We start from the raw sequence: 18,999 nt of genomic DNA, 5'->3' as shown, positions 1-18,999 counted from the left end.
AGCAGCCGTTATGCAAACAGTAATAGTTGGTGTGTCATTAGAGCATATCAGCAATTAATTCTCAAAATGATCAATGGGAAGGATGTCCTTTCCCCCATCTCTGGTTTATTTATGGGTTCCCATTAATTATGCCTAATTTTCTGTTGGCACTTCTCTTCCTAATGTAATTCAATTTAAGCATATCTTTCTAGAGACTTATTAATAGGTAGGGTCATTTATATTATGTAGCACAAATATTTTATAATCCACTAATCTTGACAAAAAGGCAATGCCTTCCTGATAAAAAATGTATGAGAAGTAATGGTTCCCTATTAATAACTTATTAGGTCAGATCACACAGTTTGAAGTGTCTATTACACTTTAATTTTATAAGATTTCCTCCTCTGGAATTTGTCACACTTTCTTTATCTTTTGATTTCGATTGTTTTTAGCATCCCCCTGCCTCAGTGACCCCAAACAGTCCTCCTCTGTGGCTTTACAAAGGTAGAGGTGAGTGAAGGTTCTCAGGCTGTGCCAGAGGGTGTCCTGGAGAGGGAAACAGCCCTACTTGTCTTAAATGGGGCTTTCTTCCTTTTAAGACATGTTAATAATCAATGGACTCTGAGTTATCTTTGGTTCACACACCCTTTCAAACTTCTGATTATAGCAAACAACCTTCCTTCAGAAAAGACACACTTAAGCAGAAAATTCAAGTCTAATTTCAGAGAATTTATAGAAATTCTAAAATTAATCCATATACTTTTTAAGGATCAAAGAAACACAGTGGAGGAACTTTCCTTTGGCTGAAGTTCACCATGTTAATTATATCTAGATACTTTGACTAACACAGGCTTCCCAGGTGGCGCTAGTGGTAAAGAATCCACGTGCCAATGCAGGAGACGCAGAAGATGTGGGTTCCATCCCTGGGTTGAGAAGATCCCCTGGAGGAGGAAATGGCAACCCACTCCAGTATTCTTGTCTGGAAAATCCCATGGACAGAGGAACCTGTTGGGCTTCATGGGGTCACAAAGAGACAGGACTGAGCACACAGCATTTTGACTAATAACATGAGCTGGATAGACATGATTTCCCCAAACCTGCCCGTCATTCATTGCCATGGTGTGATGTAATGATATTTGATTTGCCCTTTTAAATTCTCCCACCTCTACTGAAAATATTTTGTGGAATTGAAAAGGCTTTCGTGAGGTCCTGCGGGGGTATCTGCCCTCAGGTAACTATATAGGGAGAGAAAGATGAAATGTCTACAGGAAAACAGCAACTACTGATGGATTTTCTCAGACAAGATGTTAGACTTGGCTAGACTTGGGTCTTCTCCTCTGTAAAGTTACTTAAATAAGGCCTCTTCTGATGCTGATAAAATTATACAAATGTGAAAAAGCAAAAAAACCAAGTCGTGACCAGTGTCCATGAGTAGAAATAATTGATGGTGAAGAGATGACCCAAGTCCTCCACAGGGAGAAGCAGGGAGGGCAGCCGCTGGGCGGGCACGTTTCTGGTGGCCTGAGTCCCACTGGGGCATGAAACAGTATTTGCACCATAACCCTGTTACGTTATGGACAGAGAGAGAATCTGTGTGTGCTAGTTCAGGAGTCGGTTATTTAAAATACAATGTCAATGCAAATTATCATCTGGATAAAATGTGGTCCAGATTATTTTGCTCACCATGAGATTCCTCACTGGCAAGCAGGTACCCTGGGAACTGCTTTTAAATATACCTGCGTGGGGCTACTACATCTTCAGTGACCTTCCACGTTTTTGTAAGAAAGATGAAAAAGAACAGCCAAATTAGTTTAAAATGAAAATATCAGATCTGCACATCTAATTAATAGCTATTTGATAAATACTATTAATTTGGAGGAATGTATTTATTAAATTTCCTTAAGAATATGGATTCAACTGAAGCCATTACTAGATTAGCTTTGCGTTTTAAAAAATCATCAGGAAATTTTACCCTTAGATGAAATTCTCCATTCTTTAAATATATTTTACTTTTGGCTGTTTTAGAAAACTTCTTCTAATACGTTTATTATTAATGTTTTTACTAGAAATAACAACATTTATCTTTAAATTTCACCGTGTCTTGATATTCACATGAATAAAACAAATTTGGATAATACTATATTAGGTAACAATATTATTCATTGCTGCTGTTCTTGCTCATCTGCGCTGTGGTGATGGTTTTAACCTTCAGGGTAAAGCATTTCTCTCCTACAAAGTGAGAGAGAAGAACATGAATGAATGAATTTTGAGGAATGCACTCGCTGGAGAATAAGAGGAAGGGAAGGCAGCTTGGGAGCAGGGACCCACTGACCCTGAGCAGGAGAGTGTCTCTGATGGGATAGAGGGATCTGGGGGGCAGGGAGGGACAGAAGTGTGACGAGGGCTCCAAGGAGTCACCAGGAGTCATCGAGGACTGTTTACTGTGCTTATGATGAGATTTCTGGTGACCTCGGCAGGAGACTTGAAGAGAAAGACCAAGAGCCAGTTGGTTTGAGATTAAGGACCATTGGCTGGTGTGTAAATAAGAGCAACAAACGCAGCCCTTCTGTCTAGGACGACTGCTATCAGGGGTGGGCGGCTGGTAGCAGCAGGGTCAGTGAGGACGGGTGATGCATGCTCTGTGTCTCCCCACCGTCTAGTCCGGAGGACACAGAGCTGCAAAGGCAAGCACGGAGGGAGAAGGGTGAGAGAGAGCACTAGAGACAGAGCTATCAGCATCTTGCAGAGGCTGCAGGGAGACCGCAAGCTCGTGAGTTTCTCCGCCTAATAGGGACCACCACTCCACTGAGGCTGATAGAGGGTGGGGTGACCCGGGTGGTGTCTGGTGTGACTTTCACAGGAGCTGGGATAACCGTGGTCTCAACCTGGTTTCCTGTCCAGCGAGGGGAGAGGGCTAGCATGCGGAAGGCTTGGAGGAACTGTGTTCCCTGATAACCGCAGACCCACTGGGCAGGGGAGAGGTCTCGCCGCGGGGCTGCGGGTCTGGAGAGCTGTGCTGTGGGAGGCCGAGGCCCGTGGTGCGCCGCAAGCCGATGTAGCCCGGGTTTGCACTGTGGTCCAGGGTGGAGAGGAGCCGCGGGAGGCGAAACGCTGGGCGGTTGTTGGGGGCCTCGATTTAGTCAACAGGACTAAAGTCCAGTGGGCCCCAGGGCCAGGCCGTTATCTAGGGTATTATTTAAGTAGTTGATTACAGCATCCGATTGGTGGAGAATCTATTACTTCTAGTGACTGCTTGAGAGTATAAAGCACTTATGATATCCTTTATTATCTTGGAAAGTCAGATGTACCTACAAAGAGGCTAGTAGACTGGGTGAAGTTAGCCGGGTTAGGTCATCTGAGATTCCAGAAAAACAGACGATTCCCAAGACAAGTTGGCTAAGGCTGTGGTCGGAGGTGGGAAGCGCTGGTTTGAGGTGTGGGCGGGCTGATGAGTCCAGTTCAGCACGGCAGCCGGTGAACGGGCCAAGCTGGAGTCCTCGGGGCCCTGCTGTAGGGCGCCTGCCCGCGGCTGAGGAAGGGGTCACTGGGCAGCCGCGGGCAAGTGCCTCCTGGAGTGTGGGCAGGGAGGGGCGTGAGGGTCAGCCCGACCTCCTTGGACCTGGCCCTGAGGGTGGGTGCGAGTGTGAAGAGAGGCTGACGCAAGAATCTGCCAGGCGGGTGGGCGGGGCCGTCAGGGATTGAGGGGGGAGAGTCCATCACGAGCCCCCCGCCCCCGCCCGGTGCCCCCAGGGCCAGAGCTGGACCCCCGAGCACCTGCAGGGTGCCCGTCTCCTCCAGTCTCTGCCCTGAGCCGGGAGCGGGTGGCCGTTGAGGGCAGCCCCACGGTGACCCCCGGAAGGAGCGGCCGCCTGGGGATGATGAGCAGGGCGGGTGCTCCTCATCCACCCCCGAGGGACCCTGAAGCGGTGGAGGCGGCAGCAGGGCCTTTCCTCGGACCTGACGCTAAACCGAAAGCCATCCAATGCTGGAACTGGCCGAAACGTGTGCTTCAGTCTTGTTTTATTTCACTGTTGCTCACATCTGTGGTCTGAACAGAGAAGCTCTGTAGTGCTCCTCCAAATCATTTTATTTTGTAAAAATTTTATTTACTTTTATTTTTGGGGAAAATTCATAGCAATACAGGCACACCTCAAGAAACAAGAAAAAAGCCAAATAAATAACCTAACTCTACACCTAAAGCAACTAGAAAAGGAAGAAATGAAGAACCCCAGGGTTAGTAGAAGGAAAGAAATCTTAAAAATTAGAGCAGAAATAAATGCAAAAGAAACAAAAGAGACCATAGCAAAAATCAACAAAGCCAAAAGCTGGTTCTTTGAAAGGATAAATAAAATTGACAAACCATTAGCCAGACTCATCAAGAAACAAAGGAGAAAAAATCAAATCAATAAAATTAGAAACGAAAATGGAGAGATCACAACAGACAACACAGAAATACAAAGGATCATAAGAGACTATTATCAACAATTATATGCCAATAAAATGGACAGCGAGGAAGAAATGGACAAATTCTTAGAAAAGTACAACTTTCCAAAACTCGACCAGGAAGAAATAGAAAACCTTAACAGACCCATCACAAGCACGGAAATTGAAACTGTAATCAAAAATCTTCCAGCAAACAAAAGCCCAGGTCCAGACGGCTTCACAGCTGAATTCTACCAAAAATTTAGAGAAGAGCTAACACCTATCCTGCTCAAACTCTTCCAGAAAACTGCAGAGGAAGGTAAACTTCCAAACTCATTCTATGAGGCCACCATCACCCTAATACCAAAACCTGACAAAGATCCCACAAAAAAAGAAAACTACAGGCCAATATCACTGATGAATATAGATGCAAAAATCCTAAACAAAATTCTAGCAATCAGAATCCAACAACACATTAAAAAGATCATACACCATGACCAAGTGGGCTTTATCCCAGGGATGCAAGGATTCTTCAATATCCGCAAATCAATCAATGTAATACACCACATTAACAAATTGAAAAACAAAAACCATATGATTATCTCAATAGATGCAGAGAAAGCCTTTGACAAAATTCAACACCCATTTATGATAAAAACTCTCCAGAAAGCAGGAATAGAAGGAACATACCTCAACATAATAAAAGCTATATATGACAAACCCACAGCAAACATTATCCTCAATGGTGAAAAATTGAAAGCATTTCCTCTAAAGTCAGGAACAAGAAAAAAAAAAATTTTATTTACTTTTATTTTTGGCTCTATGGGTCTCCCTTACGGTGCAGGCTGGTTCCTGGTTGTGGCACGCGGCGGGACGGCTCTCTGGTTGCGGTGCTTGGGCTTCTCGTGGCGGGGCTTCTCCTTACGGGGCAGGTGCTCCGGGGCCCGCGGGTTCAGCAGTCCGGCTCCAGGGCCCTAGGGCACCTGCTGAGTAGTTGCGGCGCTCAGGCTTAGTTGCGGGATCCCACGGCGTGTGGAGTCTCCCTGAATCAGGGACCAAACCCGTGTCTTTTGCATTGGCGGGCAGATTCTTCACCACTGAGCCACGAGGCAAGCCCCAAGTCATTTAAAATAATAATCATGTTAGAGAAGCAGAAAAGAAATGGTGAGGATAGACGTGGAAAACAGAACGCCTGCTCTGGAAGCCTCCACCTCAGTGTCTAAAAGGCTCGGCCTGGAGTGGGTGGGATCTCACGCATCCATCGATGTCCTTAAGGATGGTCTTCCAAATGATGGTCATTGATTTTCCAAATACATGAATATTTTTATTCAAATTAATGACCATAAAAATATAATCCATGATTCTTGATTGCATCCTTCCCTGATCATGTTTAAGAGCAAAAGAAGGGAACTTCCTCTTCTCATTAGGAATCTCATTCTGGGTTATCATGTTAAATATATGTATTTTAAATTAAAGTTTACTCATTCCATTTATTTTTAATTTTAATTAAAATTTAAGAATGTGGGTTTACAATATGAAAATGACTTCCTCACATGTTATGGGGCCCTGTCATTTTCCTAATATTTTTATGATTAATCATTTTATTGGATTAATTTCTGCCTATAAAAATGCTTGCCAATTTCCACTAGAGGGATTTTAAACTCAAACATATGCATGCTTGAATTGTGAAACACAATTTTAAAATATAGGGCAAACTGTTGCCTGAGAAAGCTCCATGGGACCTAGCATAGCTCAGCCCCTCCGCTTCCACGGAGTGCAGCTCACTGTACAGAAATGTTCCCCCATGGTCTGCTGTTAATTATGAAATCTCAAGCGTGTTGTTTGAGCATGTATGTTACCTGGACACAATACTGTTCCCTCTGTGACTCCCTGACCCCCTCCTCCCCATCCAGACACCAGCTCCCCAAGAAGGACCTGCCAGGACATCCTTCTGTCAAACACCAGCCCTTCCTCCCCATTGTAAGACTATCAGACAGAAAATGGAAACAAGCTGGAAATGACGGAACAAAATGGCCCTCCCATGGCTCCGTAGGTGGAACAAAAGCCCCTTTTTGGCGTTTGCAGCCTCAGCAGCTGCAGGCTGATGCACTTGGCTTTCTGTTAAGTAGAGGCTGGAGTGTAAAAATAGGCACTGGCACTGACTGAGAGTGCAAGCCTGTTGCAGTTTTACAGATTTAGAAAGTTCACTAATCACTATCAATTAAAATCTCTGCCTTCTTGTTGCATGCATTATTCACAATAGTGCACACCGCTGTAGGGCTTCGGGAAAAATTTATTGCAGCCAAATGTAGAAATAGTGAAATTCACTCTGATAAAGATAAAAAATGTGTTTTAACCTGTAAATACAAAGTGGCCATTTTAGCATAAGTATTGGAATATATATCATGTGATCATTGATAGGTGTATGCTGTACAAATACTTCTGATCCCTGATGGATCAAAAAAATTTTTGATCAATTTCTTTTAGACTTCACTTTAAAAAATCAAAGAAATAGTACCTAAATTAAAAAACCATCTAGTCAGCCATAAGTGTGCAGATATATGCATCCATATATACAAATACACAAGGGCATGATTATAGCAGTGACTTCCTGTTTATTAATTCCTTCCTTTATGAAATCTGCATGCTCTTCCAAAAATGAGAATCGAAATGTCAAAATGAACTAATTGCTTTTTCTGAAGCTGACTCTTATTGTTGTTATGTTTGTATTTTTTTGCACACCTGTTGCGTTTGGTCACCATTTTGTGAAGTGTCATTTGTGTTGTGTTGAGCTCTGCCACGCTCAGCGCCCTCCCCCCAGCAACATCTCTGAGTCTTCCTTGGGGACTGGCTGTGAGTCTGCCCCACGTGGCACCACCAGAGAAGCTGGGTTCAGGGCGGCTGTGTGTTGCTTGTACCTGTTTCAATAGGAGACTCAGATCTTGCCTTTCTTTAACCTTCACACCAACCAGCATCAGTGAAGTGGTAAAAATTGCTCTGAAAGGGGAAAGGCAAATGGAAGAGAGCATTCAACAATGATAATCACGCTGTCATTAAAGATTGATGAGAACTTTCAATTAGGCCCCATTCCCAATCTGGAGCCGCTCAAGCCAGCCCTGCCTACTATGATCTAAAGCTTTGCAATAAAGATAAAAGGTCATTACAATCTATTGAATTCAATCATGACAAGTACATTTACCTGACGGCAGCATGTATTACATACAAAAAACTAAATTAAAATAACATTATGGGCTGACTCAAATCCACATGAAAAAGGAAATTTAGAATGAAGGACAGATCAAATCACAGGCTGAGAATAATTTGATTTATCGTCCCTTTTTGTTGCAGAAAAATACTTACTCTGTTGCCCACCCTGATTGACACTGTAGCTCTGGAGAAAAAGGACACTTTCTTACTAACCAATGTGGTTCTTCAATAGAACAATTATAATATCTGATATCTAATGATAGACTGAGAGACATACCGTTTATCAAAACAATTCAGTAATTCTTGTGTAAGAAGAAATAGACACATATAATTATACACATACATGGTGAACATTATTATTTCGTGAATTTTAAGAGTAGTCTTGAAGTTTGTATAAATATTCAGTGTAAGACAAAACATGTTATAAATATACTACCACTGATTTTTATCCCTTACATACTGTATTTTTGACTGGAAAATTAAACATATTTATGTTTAAAAACGTAGGCCACATGTAAGAGGATATATTTTAGAACTAATATATGTATTTCTACATAAATCTATATGGTCACTGAAAGATATATTTTCTGTGCTAATACCATTTCCATCCATCCCATTTCTTAAGAGTCCCAAATCTAAGTTATCGATAACTGATATAGTTTTGAACTTGTCACTAATTGCACGTCACTTACAAAGTTAATTAATAAGGTTCTTGACTCCACAGTTGAGAATTCTGTAACAAAATAAATTCTACACTGTGAAGAGATAGCAGCTTCAGTAATAAAATGTATCACTGTATTTTTAAAGTAGGTTTAGGTTATCTTTTCTACATAACAAAATAAGTTATTGTCCACTTTTGTTAAAGATTATTTTAAAAACTTAGCTTTTGTGACTATAAACAGGATGATCAGGGTCATTTGAGCTGTTGTCACAAATGAGTCTCACTGTGACAATGTAAACCACCTTTTGAAACACAGAAGGTTCCAGCACTACTGGTAAAATGCAGGTACCTATGCTTAACTGTTTTACAAGCCCAAAGCACATTTTAACTAACTTGGCTGTTGATGATGAAGAAAATCACTAAAATAATTTTCCAAGCATATTCTACCTTACAAGCAATGATTTATTTCTGTCCTCATTAAGGACATTGTTGCTATTGTTGTCTTGACTCACAGCTTCCATTCTAAGCTTCTGCCCAAAGCCCTGGAGGGTAGAACTTTGAGTACTGAGTTCCCCTAGAAATCTCTTTCAGTGCAAACTTAGTAGCAACTGATGTTTGCTCAATTTTGGCTTACTCTGCAATCATTTGAGAAAATGTTAGCATTATATGTGCATACACAAGAAATAGCTTAACCTGTTCAAATATTGCCTTTCCTGGCAGCTCATACACACAGGGGAAGTGCTCTCACTAACATGATGGTCTTCTCCCTGCAGAAGACAAAACATGTGCTTGTGGGTGTATGCATCTGTATCTTTGGACCTGAAATATCCCTTTCATTTAAGAAATCAATCTCTTTGAACGCACATTACTAACCGCTCTGTGTAGTGATCTCTGATCTCTCCCATGTGGTGGCAGCATTGCACTGGTGCAGAAGGCTGGGCTATGACTTGCTTTTGAAATGGCAGAGATGAAAGTCAGCTAGGATTTCTCAGAAAGCATCATTGGTACACACAGGACAATGCCATAAAACATGTGCAGAGCTAAGTCCATAGTGTTTTTACAATAATAAATTTAGTCATCAAAATATGATTTAACTTAGGAGTCTATTCTTAATAACTAAAAAAAAAAAATTTAGCATGAGCTATGCTATTAACAAAAAGATCACAATTTTATTCATATTCACCTCTTCTTACTCATAGATTATTTTTTATATTTTGAATATCTTATTGATGTAAAGACAGGATAAAAATATAACAGCTCTCCCATCTTTATTGCTTAGTTTATTCTAAGGACTAAAGTCATAACCAACATAGAGTTTCAATAATATCAAATTTGCATTTTAGAAATCCTCAACCTCAGTTTTGCTGCTCATCAGGAATAATATATATTGACTGGGAATTCATTTTATATTAAAGAATAAAGACTTCATAACAACTTAACCTTGCACATCTTACAAGTAAAAGTGAAGTTTTGTTACCTAAATTGCAATGCTAAATTCCTTCTTGAAATAGAGACTTTTGGTTAAAGATGCTCGGGTTGGGAAGATCCCCTGGAGGAGGAAATGGAAACCCACTCCAGTATTCCTGCTTGGAGAATTCTATGGACAGAGGAGCCTGGTGGGCTACAGTCCACGGGGCTGCAGAGTCAGATGTAACTGAGTGACTGAGCAAAAATGCTTCATGATATAACTTGACAAAAAATGTCTCTTAAGAGTTTTCCTCAGTGTGTGATTTCTATTCTTTAGGCAGAATTGAAGGAAAAATAGTTATTACTAAAATAGTAAGTCCAGTATGTACCATGTAAGTACAGTAAGTACCATGAAGTTATCTTGACTGTACATAATCTATTGTAATAAAAAATTTTTCTCAGTGTCAGTTATAATTGCCCATTATAAATAATTAAACCCAGATGGAAGTTATTTTTCACCTAGAGCAAACTGACTAATCCAATGATGAGATCCATACAAGACACGTAACTGGCCCGGGTTAACACTAAGGGGAGGTGCCTCTCAGTCTATTTCGGTTCTACTTCAGAGCACACCTCTGGACCACCTGAGATACAGGTATGGAGATGCTGGTGGGGCCAGAGTCACAGCACCTACCTGCAGCAGCTCTGACATTCCCCTCAGCTTCAGTCTCCTTCTCTCTCTACACATTCACCGGCTTTTCCAGTTTCTTGGTAAAAGGAGAATAAAGAAACAGAAAATTCTTCAAAGGAAAATTCTTCAAACAATGCCTTGTCTTGAATAAGCCTGATGACAGTGAGAGGCATTGTATGGGAGAAAAGTAATCCAGACTTCCAAAATCTTTCAGCCTTTCAGTCTCTAGAATATCTTGCATTTTCACATTTCACATTTCAATGTGATTTCATCTGGAAAGGACATTTATTCACAGATTTACTCACTATTTCTTTCAAAAACACATATTGGGTAGCATATTTTAACCAGATATAATTCCAGTCAAAAAGGAAGAAAGTTTGGTTCCTTTGAAAAGTAACAGATTTGTGTTTCAGTGGAATATTGTCATGTTTTGAGTATTAAAATGATATAAAGTATAAACATAATTGGAAGGAAAAAAAGCATTTTGAATTAGCATCTGATATAAAAAATACTTTTACAAATTCCAAGTCCTTGATCCACTTACTGCAGTTTATAACTAAGCCAAATAATTTTAACAGTAACTTACAGTGAATTCTTGTGGGATTGATCTGTATAAAAATACAAGCCCTTTAAGCCGTAGGGACAAAGTGCTGGTTAAGAGTGCAGAAAATCAAAGCAAATGCAGAAAGATTTTTGTTCTTGTTTTCGTCTCTGTTGCTCTACACGGTGGCTGAAAGACAGGCAGGGGAGATGCCCACGGAGAAGGGGTGGGGATGAGGGGTGCTGCCGGGGTCAGGGCCTCACCTGGGCCACGCATGAGACCCCGCCCCTTGTGACCCCGCCGCCATCACTCGTCGGGCGTCCTCAGGCCTGTGGCATCCTTGCTCAGGGGGCCCTTGACTCTATCTGGCTGTTCGGTGGAATTAGATGAGCTAAGAAGTCAGTCAGGCTCTCACAATAATTGCAGTGTTAACTACTGCAGCATTTCCCAGGAAAAACAGAAGGCTTTGACATTTTCTAAATTTCATATGAATTTTGCATTTTTCTTTTGGCTGTGGAGGCCCTCAGTGGCCTAAACAGTCCTCTGATATATTTAGATTGTTTGTATGTTTGTGTATAAATGAGTTTCATCTTTTTTTTAAATGTTATTGAAGTTTAATTGACTTATAGTGTTGTGTTAATTTCTGCTGTACAGCAAAGTGACTCAGTTACACACACATACACACACATTTCCGTATTCTTTTCCATGATGGTTTATCACAGATACTGAATACAGTATCTGTGTTATACAGCACGGCCTTGTTTATCTCTTCTACATATGCCAGTTTGCATCTGCTAATCCCAAACTCTCTCTCCTTCCTCCCCAACCCTCACCCCTGCCCAGGCAAACACAAGTCTGTTCTCTAGTCTATGAGCTTGTTTGTTTCATAGATAAATTCATTTGTGTTGTATTTTAGATTCCACGTATAAGTGACATCATATGGTGTTTGTCTTTCTGACTGACTTCACTTAGTATAACCATCTATAGGTCTATCTGTGTTGCTTCAAATGGCATTATTTCATTTTTTTTTACAGCTGAGAATTACTTCTATCTTGAGTGGTCTGAAGGAAAAAATTACTGGCTATGTATTATCATGCCTGATAATTTTTTATACTCTCTTTTGGCTGCATAAAAACTCCTTTACCTGTCAGTTTTGCAAATGCACATTTGTTAGCTTTTGTAAAAAGTAAGTAAAAATATAGATAAATAAAAATCAATCATGTTTACATAAAGAGAATATGCTATGAATATAGACATGGACAACATATTATAGGTTATATCTGGTCCTTGTGTTAGAAGCTAGAGATAAAGTAATAAACAAAGTGGTTCCTGAACTCATGGAGTTGAAACCTTAGAGAAACAATTATCAAATAAGTCCACAAAGAATATTTAAATATAATCTTATATTTTTTATAATTAGCACAATATATCTGTAGGCTTCCCTGGTAGCTCGGTAATACAGAATCCACCTGCAATGCAAGAGACACAGGTTTGATCCCTGGGTTGGGAAGATCCCCTAGAGAAGAAAATGGCAACCCACTTCAGTATTCTTGCTTGGGAAATCTCACGGACATAGGAGCCTGGTAGGCTACAGTCCAGGGGGTCCCAAAAGAATTGGACACAACTGAATGACTAAAAAACAGCAATATATACAATATATAGACAAGAATCCTTTCTGATCAGTATCATATTGGAAACACAAACAATATATGCAGTTTGCTTTCTTTATTAAATACTTTGCATTACACTTTTAAGAATAAGTACTTGGATTAGCTCAGTTTAAAAAAATACATTTGCAATAAGACTACATGATTTTAATTTTTAATTAGATTTTAAACTTTCAGACAGATTTCAATAATATTGGGTGGACTAGAGCTTAAGAAGTGTCGTGATTGGAATGTTCTGTTTCGTGGGTATTTGACATTATATTGTTAAAATTGATTATTTAGAAAACAATTTTAAAAATCATAGTTTGGTAAACCTGCAATGTCCCTTCGTACTCACTTACTAAGATCTTTTCCTATTTTCTTCTTTATTTCCTTCCTACCTGTGTTGACCAGAGGAAAGATCTTATGCAGAGGTAGGACATTTAAGGGCTTAATCTTCACAGGTTCTTAGCATTAAAATCCTGTTGACCCGAATTCTAAATTACTGTTATCTTTCCTGACACACCAAATTCCCTTTTGAGAACTATTTTTTCGGTGGTGTGTTGTTCCTTGTGTCCAGATCCTTAATTGCATGACCATCAGGAGAGTGATATACAGTATATTTAAAGATCACGCGTTGTTGTAAATCTGGGGCTCAGTGATGTGGTTTATAAGGCAAATTACAACTCCACTGGAGTCCTCTAAAGTGAATAAAATTGCTCTTTTTGTTGAATCCTTTTGGTCACAGTAGGCAATGAGGAAAAAAATGTGTGGACATAAAACAAGCAATGATGAAATAAAAGAAGTTCCAAGATTCAGAGATGTATGCATCTTGGATTTTGGTGACTTGACATAGGAAATAAGTAAGATTCTTAACTGAGATTTCAACTATTGTACTCCTAACTTCTTACCTTTTATAAATAGGATGGAGCAGAAGTGAAGCCCTTACTATACCTGGCGTTTGTGTTTCCTGAAGGGTTTGGTGACCTCTACATTCCCGACAGCCTGGATGGGGTGGACACCGTCCTGTCACTGCCTGACCTTCACCTGCCACCCCCTCCCACACAGACCACTCTCTATCCATCACAGAGCCTTGGTTTGTTTCTTCAAACTTTAGGTCTCAAAAGCAAATTTTATGGCCACGGGAAAACCCTGGGCGTATTTATTTTTTCTATCCCTGTGTTGCACTGTTTTCCATGAGCACCTTACACGGACCTGTCGTGATAGACACAAATTCAGGACACGAAACTGACAACTGCCCACACGTGGACTCATAACTTTGTAGATCACGACAAATTATCTAACACCCCCCTGATCTATGTTGTCACAGGGCACTCTGCTAGACTGGAAAAGACCGGAAGGATTTCCCGTGTGCGTGGTGAACACAGTTTGGTTGCTCCCACATCCTAAAATGCAGCCTCTCTCCACCTTGACAGTCAGGTGACACCTGCTCTTTCTGGATTGCCTACATTTTTTCTATTATATCTTGGATTTCTGGGCTATGTATGTTGTAGAGTTTGTTATTTCCATCACTAGTGTATATCCTATAGGAGATTTTACTTCACATTGTTACCTATCAGAAAAACAATCCATTTTGTGAATGGATTATTTTGAGACCAATAAATGCATTTTGTTTTTAAAAAGGTTACTTCATTTTTGAAAATTTGAAATGATTACATGTACTTTTTATCAATAGGTATTTTAAAACCTGGCTTATGAAATCAGAGTTAGAATATTAACATTAAATGGTAATCAGCATTCTAACTATGGAAGAGGCAATTAGAATTTTAAGACAGACAGATTTGTGTTGTCCTATTCTATTTCTTGATAAAAAGGGGCAATTAATTTTGATTAACTGAAATGGTAATTATAACATTGATTCTTTAAAAGATACGTTCATATAAAATAAGCAATGAATGTGCAGTGTTTATAATATTAAAACATGTCCTCTTTACTTCATTAGTAAAATGTTCTACAAAATTTCCTGATTTCTGTTAATTTTCCATTTCAATTCAAGATGGAAACTTCGATGATAATTGATGAGCTCAATAAACAATGGACAGGAGATTTCAGAGCATCAGTCAATACTAACAGTCCTCTCCCTCAATTTTCCTTAGGACCTCTGTAGAATTGACTGATACAATTCATCATTGAAGGGATGTCACACACTTTTATAATGGACAAGAACCTTCAGAACTCAGTGGCATTTCTCAGGGTGAGTGTTTACATTATGAGCTTAATAATACCTCCTGCCGCTGACTGCTGCTGCTGCTGCTAAGTCGCTTCAGTCATGTCCGACTCTGTGCAACCCCATAGACGGCAGCCCATCAGGCTCCACCGTCCCTGGGATTCTCCAGGTAAGAACACTGGAGTGGGTTGCCATTTCCTTCTCCGATGCATGAAAGTGAAAAGTGAAAGTGAAGTTGCTCAGTCGTGTCCGACTCTAGCAACCCCAGGGACTGCAGCCCACCAGGCTCCTCCGTCCATGGGGTTTTCCAGGCAAGAGTACTGGAGTGGGGTGCCATTGCCTTCTCCACCTGCCACTGACTGCCAGCCTCCAATTGAATAGTTTTTTCTAGAATTTCACCTCTTGTTCCATTGATTCCAGTAATATCAAGAGATTGAAATCATTATGGGTGTATACATATGTAGGATTTCCCAGTGGCACAGCGGTGAAGAATCCACCTGCAAATGCAGGAGATGTGGGTTTGATTCCTGAAAGCCATGACCAGCAGGTTGACTCTCTGTATCTATTTGAATGTTAGAATACGTATTTTTGAGTGTATTTTCTTAAGAAGTACTCATTTTCTTATTTTTTCAGACATTCATTCAAGAGCTATGTTATTGGGTACCTCTTTTGTTTCCAGAGCTAGATTATATCTTATATGTCTATATAAAGAAAATCCCTGGGAATTCCCTGGCAGTCCATGGTTAGGACTCTGTGCTTCCACTGCAAAGAACACAAGTTCCATCCCTGGTCAGGGAACTAAGATCCCACAAGCCACATGGTGTGGCCAAAAAAAAAAAAAAAAAGAAAGAAAAGGAAGGAACTCCTCATAAATTTATAATTTATTTTTTAGTTTGAAAACTAGAAACAGATGGAAGTATATATATATATATATATATATATATATATATCATTAGTGAGGTTTCCTTACTGCCAAATTCAGACTTAAATTGAAGAAAGTAGGAGAACCACTAGACCATTCAGGTATGAGCTAAATCAAATCTCTTATGATTATACAGTAGAAGTGACAAACATATTGAAGAGATTAGATAAGATAGACAGACTGTCTGAAGAACTATGGATGGAGGTTCGTGACATTGTACAGGAGGCAGAGATCAAGAGCATCCTCAAGAAAAAGAATGCAAAAAGGCAAAATGGTTGTCTGAGGAGGCCTTACAAATAGCTGAGAAGAGAAGTGAAAGGCAAAGGAGAAAAGGAAAGATATACCCATTTGAATGCAGAGTTCCAAAGAATAGCAAGGAGAGGTAAGAAAGCCTTCCTCAGCGATCAATGCAAAGAAATAGAGGAAAACAACAGAATGGGAAAGACTAGAGATCTCTTCAAGAAAATTAGAGATACCAAGGGAACATTTCATGCAAAGATGGGCTCGATAAAGGACAGAAATGGTATGGACCTAACAGAAGCAGAAGAAGAGGTGGCAAGAATACACAGAAGAACTGTACAAAAAAGTTCTTCACAACCCAGATAATCATGATGGTGTGATCACTGACCTAGAGCCAGACATCCTGGAATGTGAATTCAAGTGGGCCTTAGAAAGCATCACTATGAACAAAGCTAGTGGAGGTGATGGAATTCCAGTTGAGCTCTTTCAAATCCTAAAAGATGATGCTATGAAAGTGCTGCACTCAGTATACCACCAAATGTAGAAAGCTCAGCACTGGCCACGGGACTGGAAATGGTCAGTTTTCATTCCAATCCCAAAGAAAGGCAATGCCAAAGAATGCTCAAACTACCGCACAATTGCACTCATATCACACGCTAGCAAAGTAATGCTCAGAATTCTTCAAGCCAGGCTTCAGTAGTACATGAATCATGAACTTTCAGATGTTCAAGCTGGATTTAGAAAAGGCAGAAGAACCAGAAATCAAATTGCCAACATGTGCTGGATCATCGAAAAAACAAGTGAGTTCCAGAAAAACATCTACTTCTGCTTTACTGACTATGCCAAAGCCTTTGTGTGGATCACAATAAACTGTGGAAAATTTTGAAACAGATGGGAATACCAGACCACCTGACGTGCCTCCTGAGAAATCTATATGCAGGTCAGGAAGCAACAGTTAGAACTGGACATGAAACAATGGACTGGTTCCAAATTGGGAAAGGAGTGTGTCAAGGCTATATATTGTCACCCTGCTTTTTTAACTGATATGCAGAGTACATCATGAGAAATGCTGGGCTGGAAGAAGCACAAGCTGGAATCAAGATTGCTGGGAGAAATATCAATAATCTCAGATATGCAGATGACACCACCTTTATGGCAGAAAGTGAAAAAGAACTAAAGAGCCTTTTGATGAAACTAAAAGAGGAGAGTGAAAAATTTGGCTTAAAACTCAACATTCAGAAAATTAAGATCATGGCATCTGGTCCCATCACTTCATGGCAAATAGATGGGGAAGCAATGGAAACAGAGACTGTGGTGGGGTGGTGGTGGGGGGAGCGGTGGGGGGGGCTCCCAAATCACTGCAGATGGTGACTGCATGAAATTAAAAGACGCTTGCTCCTTGGAAGAAAAGTTATGACCAACCTAGACAGCATATTAAAAAGCAGAGACACTACTTTGCCAGCAAAGGTCCATATAGTGAAAGCTTCGGTTTTTCCAGTAGTCATGTATGGATGTGAGAGTTGGACCATATAGAAGGCTGAGCAGCAAGAATTGATGCTTTTGAACTGTGGTGTTGGAGAAGACTCTTGAGAGTCCCTTGGACTGCAAGGAGATCCAACCAGTCCATCCTAAAGGAAATCAGTCCTGAATGTTCATTGGAAGGACTGATGCTGAAGCTGAAGCTCCAATACTTTGGCTACCTGATGGGAAGAACTGACTCATTTGGAAAGACCCTGATACTGGGAAAGATTGAAAGTGGGAGGAGAAGGCAACCACAGAGGATGAGATAGTTGGATGGCATCACCAACTCAATGAACATGATTTTTGAACAAGCTCTGGAAGTTGGTGATGGACAGGGAGGCCTGGCGTACTGCAGTGCATGGGGTCACAGAGTCGAATATGACTCAGCAACTGAACTGAACTGAGGTTTCCTTACTAGTTTTGGCTATGGAAACTATTCTGATCTCTTAAAAAACAAAAAGATAGACAGCTACTCTAACTAGACAGGGAGGAGAATGAGGTTATGTTAATCTCTCGGTAGCTGAAATGTGTGGTTTGGCTGGTTGCCATCTTCAGGACTACTATTGATCTCTGATTGGTCTTCCCACCCCTGGAAATCTTGGGCTGCACACCAGCATTGGTCACTAGCATGTCTACCCTTGAGATCCGAACTCCAAAGCTTCTGAAATGTTCATTCTTCCTTCCCATGGACTTACGAGAACTAGTTGGACATGCTTTATTCATTCTGCTTGTAATTAGCTTATTAAATGCAGCATCATTCACTCTGAATGAGCCCCTGAGATTCTGCGTTGATGACTGTCTTGTAGTCAATGGCAGGGAACACAGCCCAGGCTGTATCCATTTCGGTGTTCACTGATGGGACTCTAGGAACTGGGAGTGAGCGTTGAAGACCCACGTCTCCTTCATAAAGGAAAAGTGAGCGTATCACTGACTATTCTGAGTCTAGTACTCTGCAGAATGAGAACAGCACCGGCACGTGGCTTTCCCTGGTGCGTGGAGTCCTGGCTCTATAGCATCCAGAGCGGGAACGCACTGTGGTTCCCTCTCCGGCACCAGTGGAGCCAGCGCTGGGCTCGCTGGCCAGGTTCCTGCTTTGGCTGGCTCTTCCCACAAAGGGCCCCTTTCGCAGAGAAAGTGAGTGTTTTCTTTCTTCTGCGTAGAGGTCTGAATTTAAAAATACCAGAACCACAACTCTCCATTTTGTCATGTAAACTTCAGAGCAAACAACAGAGTCTGTTAATAATAATACAGGATGTTAGACCCTAGCTACACCTGCTTTCTGCTTCACAAGCTGTGTTTCTATTTCAAATTCTTATGGATTGTACCTTTGGTGAATCCTTGTTTTATATCAATTTATTTATCTCTTTTCTTTCCCTTGTCATTTCCTACTGCTTTGACCATTGAAAAGGAGATAGGAGTTGCACAATAATGGGAATGTACTTGGTGTCACCAAACTGTACAATTAAGTGTGATTAAAATAGTATGTTTTATATTATATGACTTTTACCACAATAAAAAGCATTAAAAATATATAGATCAACAACAAAAAAGAAAAGTAGATAGGAATACTTCTG

Source organism: Bos mutus, chromosome 24 (genome assembly GCF_027580195.1).
Source record: "Bos mutus isolate GX-2022 chromosome 24, NWIPB_WYAK_1.1, whole genome shotgun sequence".
Classification (NCBI taxonomy): domain Eukaryota; kingdom Metazoa; phylum Chordata; class Mammalia; order Artiodactyla; family Bovidae; genus Bos; species Bos mutus.
This window is presented reverse-complemented; position numbering follows the sequence as displayed.